Source organism: Epinephelus moara, chromosome 3, assembly GCF_006386435.1.
Source record: "Epinephelus moara isolate mb chromosome 3, YSFRI_EMoa_1.0, whole genome shotgun sequence".
Taxonomy (NCBI): Eukaryota; Metazoa; Chordata; class Actinopteri; order Perciformes; family Serranidae; genus Epinephelus; species Epinephelus moara.
Window position 1 is genome coordinate 535,508 of NC_065508.1, and position 7,500 is coordinate 543,007.

Below are 7,500 nucleotides of genomic sequence, written 5' to 3' on the forward strand. Positions count from 1 at the left end.
CACACACACACACACACACACACACACTCAGAGTCAGTGATGGAGAACAAACACAGACGGAGGTGGAGGCTGTTGTTGGTTTAAAGAACATTTGATGCTGTTTGACTGTGTGAGTGTATTAAAGACGATCGCTGTGATTCAGCCGCCGTCCCCTCGTTAACCCGCCGCTCTGTGATTGTACCTCTGCAGCAGGAAACATCATCATCATCATCATCATCATCATCATCATGAATAGTGTAATTAGAGTCTGGTTAGATGTGAACATGAGGAGGAGGTTTGGCACCAACACATGAACTTAATGAGGGTGTGAAGGAGTGAAACATGGTCCCTCTTCATCCATCTATTTATTACACAGATATTATCACAACCTCTTCATCATCATCATCATATTATTATTATTACTATTATTATCATTTCTTTATTTCAAATAATGGTATGTAACAATAATAGTTACAAACTATTTGAGAATCGATCAGACAAGATTAACTAATCATAAAAATAATCAATAAATCACAAAGCCTGTAATAATTAGTGCAGAGCGTTAACGAGTGAACACAGCTTTGTATTTTTTGGATTATTTTTTATCATTATTATTATCGACTAACATGAGTTGGTTTTCTGCAGTGATGTCACACACACTTCTCTGTCAACTTTACAAGGTGTTGCTAAGCAACCGAGAGAAATCTCAAACCAGAATAGTGATCTGAATTTATTTTTTTGTACAGAAATGGAGACACAGAGAGACGGAGACAAACTGAACAAACACTGCACATCAACACATCTGCTGTTTGATTTAACCCCTCGTTATCAGCTGGAGTCAACACACAGCTGCATGCTGCACCGTCCACAGCTGTCTCTACAGGTGTCTCTACAGGTGTCTCTACAGATGTCTACAGGTGTCTCTACAGGTGTCTCTACAGATGTCTACAGGTGTCTCTGCAGGTGTTTCTACAGGTGTCTCTACAGGTGTCTCTACAGGTGTCTCTACAGATGTCTACAGGTGTCTCTGCAGGTGTCTACAGGTGTCTCTGCAGGTGTCTCTACAGGTGTCTCTACAGATGTCTACAGGTGTCTCTGCAGGTGTTTCTACAGGTGTCTGTCTACAGGTGTCTCTGCAGGTGTTTCTACAGGTGTCTCTACAGGTGTTTCTACAGGTGTCTCTACAGGTGTCTACAGGTGTCTCTACAGGTGTCTCTACATGTGTTTCTACAGGTGTCTCTACAGGTGTCTACAGGTGTCTTTACAGGTGTCTCTACAGGTGTCTCTACAGGTATCGACAGGTGTCTCTACAGGTGTTTCTACAGGTGTCTCTACAGGTGTCTACAGGTGTCTCTACAGGTGTCTCTACAGGTGTTTCTACAGGTGTCTCTACAGGTGTCTCTACAGGTATCTCTACAGATGTCTACAGGTGTCTCTACAGGTGTCTACAGGTGTCTCTACAGGTATCTACAGGTGTCTCTACAGGTGTCTCTACAGGTGTCTACAGGTGTCTCTACAGGTGTCTGTCTACAGGTGTCTCTACAGGTATCTACAGGTGTCTCTACAGGTCTCTACAGGTGTCTCTACAGGTGTCTACAGGTGTCTCTACAGGTGTCTCTACAGTTGTCTACAGGTGTCTCTACAGGTGTCTCTACAGGTGTTTACAGGTGTCTACAGGTGTCTCTACAGGTGTTTACAGGTGTCTACAGGTGTCTCTACAGGTGTCTACAGGTGTCTACAGGTGTCTACAGGTCTCTCTACAGATGTCTACAGGTGTCTCTACAGGTGTCTACAGGTGTCTCTACAGGTGTCTACAGGTGTCTACAGGTGTTTCTACAGGTGTCTACAGGTGTCTCTACAGGTGTCTCTACAGGTGTCTACAGGTGTCTATACAGGTGTCTCTATAGGTGTCTCTACAGGTGTCTTTACAGGTGTTTACAGGTGTCTACAGGTGTCTTTTTTTTGCACATGTCTGGTGGTCAGGATCATAGATATAAAACTGCTGGACTGTCACCGCCATATTGGAGAGAGAGCCAGACTGGTCTGTAAACAGGGAACAGGAGCGGCTGCTCTTCTGGATAAACGTCACTACGACATTTATATTTCTTTCTTCAGTCTGCAGTTAATTCTAATCTGGATATTTTGTCTGTGATAACTGCTGGTGTGTCAGACTGACAAGAACTGAATTATTCAAATGGAGAAATTAATTATTCATCATCATAAGGAATTATAAAAACTCACATCTGTCAAACATGGATTTGTCTTATTTTCATTAGTTAGTACTTTGCAGAGACGTCACTAAAGAATATAATTTAATGTCGAAGTACACAACTTAATAACGAGCTAGCTAACGCTGTCTGTTTATTAACGGTCACCATTGATCATTTAAGAATAGACACCAAAAGAAAACCTGTCTTTAATTTGTATAATTTGTTCCTGTCTGATATCAGGGAAAGGAAAGGGTAGCTAATGTTAGCATAATAACTATGCTAGCTAGCGTGCTAACATTAGCTAACAGCTGGCAGCCAGATACAAACGTCTATGACCCATTGTGTGTTTGATGATTTAAACAGAGAACATGCCTTTCTAAGATGATCAGTGGTGACAGTTGTTAATATTATATTCTGTTATGATCGAGGAGTTGTTGATTAGCAGACAGTGTTAGCAAGCTAGCATGCTAGCTAGTTGAAAAGCTGTCTACTTCCCCATTAAATTATATCTAAAGTGACGTCTCCATAAGTAGGATAACTAAGGACAATAAGACAAATCCATGTTTGACAAACTTTAGTTTTTATAATTCCTCATGATGATGAATTATTTCAGACCACGTCAGAAACACACACCCCTCTGCCGAGCGTCCAGCAGTCATCACAGACTAAATATCAGATTATAATTAACTGGAGACAAAACTTTATTTTCTGCTCATTGAAATCAGTTGAGAAATGTCAGGTCTTTTTATGTAGAAAACAGCAGCTCCTCTGTTTACTGTCACTTGTTTACAGGCCTGTCTCGCTCTCTCGCGACGTTGACGCATTGCTGCGACAGGCTGACACAGTCAGCGCATCGTCCATGTATATTTATGCTGTGCTCAGCTGAGGTCGTGTTGACTGTTTTCACGAGAAGTGACCATAGGAATGTCCCCCTGATGATAATATTCATCACCCCGTAAGTGGAAATTTTCAGAGAGCTCCGAGGTTACGACATCATGTACACAACTTCCTGTGTCTTAAACACGAGTTACATTTGAACGCAACATGTGTGTATGTTCAGGATCCTCAAGAGAGACCACCGTCCTGTCTGAGACGTGCACTTCCTATTATTCTGTGTTTAACACTTCATATGCTGTCGATCAACACCAGTGCCATCAAAGCGTAGTATTCATTTCCGTTAACGTCATTCTGTCTGACACCATGTGATGACAAGATGGCCGCCTCAGCATGCTGCTGTGTGTTGTTCTGTCTTGTTTTCTGCTGAGGTACCTGAAGCTCTTTCACCAGAGACGAGTCCATGAACATCAGGAAACAACTCCAGCAGGTTTCTCTCATCATCTGTTGAATCATCGCAGCGTCTCATCAAAGGTGCTCTCGTCTTTGATTCATGCAGTAAAACGCCAGAGGAAAGGAAAACAGGCCGCTCTCTGCCACCGCCGACTTCAAACACTGTTACTGGAGATATTTCTTTGACGTGAGTTCACTGTGCAACAAGCGGGACCAACTTTTCTTCATCATCTGTTTTGTGCATCACAGAGACGTGATTGTGTGGATCCATGATGTTCAGAGCAGATCACCACACGGCGGATCAATCTGATTGATGTAACTGTGACAGTGATCATACAGCAACTGTAAACCTTTCTACTTCCTCCTGAGTTCACTTCATTCACCCTGATCAGAGTTTATATTCAAACACCAACATGGAGGACGTTCAGCATATGCTCCCTGACCAGATACTGTGTTTGGGACAGACACACCCAGACCCGCCATTGTCCTCGGCGACTTAAATAAAGGTAACGTCAGCCATGAACTCCCAAACAGACAGTTCATTAAATGTTGGACCAGAGGGGGGAATATTTTGGATCTGTGTTACAGTCAGTGGAGCCAATCACGCCATCCACCTGCTGCACCGGGACACTCGGACCATGTCATGGTCCACCTGCGTCCTGCGTACAGGCAAAAGTCAAAGCTCTGTAAACCTGCTGTGATGACATTTACACTGTGGACCAGTGAAGTTCTGGAAGATCGTTACGGACTGCAGAGACTGCTCCCACCGGTCTGGACCAGGACACTGAGTGTACCTGTGGAGCTTCAGAAACACGTCTCTGACTCTCGTACCATCAGAAACATGGTGCTCTTCTCTCTGAACACCAACAGCTGCTCCTCAAGTCATCAGTCTGCCAAGCTCCTGGAGTTCAGGGACAACTCCACCCTGACTGGACTCATCTCAGGTGGGGATGAGTCCACCTACAACTCGGATAATGACCACCTGGTGACATGGTGGGGACAGAACCACCTGGAGCTGAACGCTCTGAAGACAGTGGAGCCTCCATCACCCTGTGGTTCCTTCCACTTCCTCTATCATCAGTCAGGACCTCAGCTGGGAGCTGAACCTCAGCTCCTCCATCAAAAACCTCAGCAGCAGCTGAAGACGTTCAACCTGCCAAAGACCATGATGGAGCATCTCCTCCATCACCACCTGGTACCCTGCTGCCACCGCCAAGGACAAGGACGGACAGCAGACCCTGTTCAAGAACCTGAGGACCCTTCTGGATCTGCAAGACTCCAGGACCCTGAGGACCCTCCAGGACCTGTATATCATCAGCATCCTAAGGTCCCTTAAAGACCTGTATGTTTCCAGGACCTGTATGTTGCTAAGACCCTCCAGGACCTGTATGCCACCAAAACCCTGAGGAGCATTAAAGGCCTGTATATCATCAGGATACCAAGGACCCTCCAGGACCTGATGTTTTCAAGACCATTCTGGACCTGCAAGACTCCAGGACTGTGAGAACCCTACGGGATCTGTACGCCTCCAGGACCCTTAGAAGCCTCCCGGACCTGTACAACTTTAGAACCCTGAGGACCCTGCAAGACACATATGCCACCAGATCCCTGAGGACCCTCCAGGACCTGTATATCATCAAGACCCTGAGGACCCTCAGGACCTGTATGCCACCAGGACCCTGAGAACCCTTATAGACCTGTTTATCATCAGGAACCTAAGGAACCTTAAGGACCTTCCCACCCTGAACACAAACTGAAATGTCCCCCTGTGACACTTCCCGTTCTTTCTATCTGGTCTTATCAACATAGCCCAGGACCCCCGCTCCCCCACAGACACTACAGGTTACATTAAGTTTGGACCACCATCTCCGTATAAAACCTGAGGCTCCAGATGCTCTGACATCATCTGTGCTACTGTGCTTTATACATGTGTGTGTTGATGTGTAAATGTCTGCAGCCCTCCTTCAGGTCCTCACCTCTGGCAGAAAGTTTCTTGGTGTTGATGATCTTGGCGGCGTACTCCTGACCCGACAGCACCTTCACACAGCGCCGCACCACTGAAAATGCTCCCCTGGAAACGCAACAGGAGGAACCAATCAGCTGGAGCCACAGTAACAAATCCAGAACATGGTCTTATTTCAACGAGATAGTTTTTCCAAGTTATACAATTTTGTTATTTTCCTGTTATAAAGTGATTTTTTGAAAAAAAAAAATAAATAAATAAAAAAAAGATATGTTTGAAGTTACAAGATATTTTTGTTATAAGAAGATATTTTTCAAGTTATCACAAAATATTTTCTGTTATAACAAGATATGTGATCCGCGTTGATAAAGTTGTTAGCTAACATTGTCCTAAAGATTAAATGATACAAACATACGACTTCTTTCTGTTTAATGTTGGTTTCAGAAACATCCTGCGCTGCGTTTGTGCAGCTAAAACGGGAGCGTATCTATGTTTCTCGGGTTCTATGTTTCTCGGGTTCTATGTTCCCCACTTAACCCTGCAAAAAAGGTTCTATGTTCCCCGCTTACACAAAAAAGGTTTCATGTTTCCCGCTCAACCAGGTGGGAAACATGGAACCCTTTTTGTTTGAGCGGGGAACATAGAACCTTTTTGGGTGGTAAGCGGGGAACATAGAACCCGGGAAAAGTCTGTCCATCTAAATATCTTTACATCTGCTGGACTGTGATGACGTGGTTCATTCTTCACGCTCCCCTCATGATGAACTGTAACAATTTTAATGATCCTTTGACTTTTCCTGTAGCGCCATCATCAGGTCAACGTGTTCATGTGTTTTTGATTTATGACCAAAACCTGCAGAACCAATGACGTTCATCTGCCTCAGCTGGTCTCTGGGTTCACAGATAGTTAGCCGATGCTAATGCTAACACGCTAACCTAAGATGATGAACATTTTACCTGCTGAACATTAGCATGTTAGCGTCATCACTGTGAGCATGTTAGCATGCTGATGTTAGCATTTAGCTTTTACTACTGCAAACTTTACTGATACTACCAACACTGCTGCTTCTACTGAAAACTGCTACAGCTAATGCTAACACTAATGCTAATTTTACTGCTGCTGCTGCAAATATTATTACGACTACTGGCGCTCCTACAGCTACTGCGAATATTACAACTACTACTCCTGACAACGCTAGTACTGCAAATACTACTGCAAGTTCTACTGCTGCTGCAAATATTACAGATACTACTGCGACCACGACTGCTGGCACTGCTGCTGGAAATATTAGTAGTGCTGTTACTGCTGTCGCTAATACCACAGTAAACCTCAGTGTTACGACCATGACTACTGCTGCTGTCCCTTTGACTGCTAATACTGTGACTGATACTGGTGCTGTACTAAGACTACTACTGGTATTACTGGCCTGGTGATATCACAATGATGTCATCACTTTGTTACAAACTGGAGGTGAGTAGTTTGAGGTGTCTGTTTATCAGGCAGGTGCATTATGGAAAATGTAGGATTGAGTGTTTTTGGACTTCAAGTCAGAACATGATCTTTTTCTCACAACAACTACAACTTTAATGACGAGATGAAAACGCTGTCATGTGATCAATAAACATAGATATTGGTCATAAAATCTAAACGATGATTTCCTGCTGGTGGTTTTCATCCTTGGAACTGAAGCTGAGTTTTTACAGAAGGCTTCTGTGAGTCTTCTGAAAGCTGTATTCTGCTATTCTGCCACCCACCATCACATTATGTAAGAGACCTGGCATTATCTGTGTGTGTGTGTGTGTGTGTGTGGGTGGGCAGTGAGTGGGATGGGGTCAGAGAGGTGACACACTCATCCTTCCATCCATCCATATATCTATCTGTCTATTAATCCATCCATCCGTTCACCATCATTGATCAGAAACTGATCAACTAAATCAATAACACATTAATTATTAATATCACTGAAACCAAACAGATTTAAATCAATAATAATAAATGAATGCATCTTATTAAGTCTTACTGTAATAGTTAAAATTAACAATATATGCAAAATATATAAAA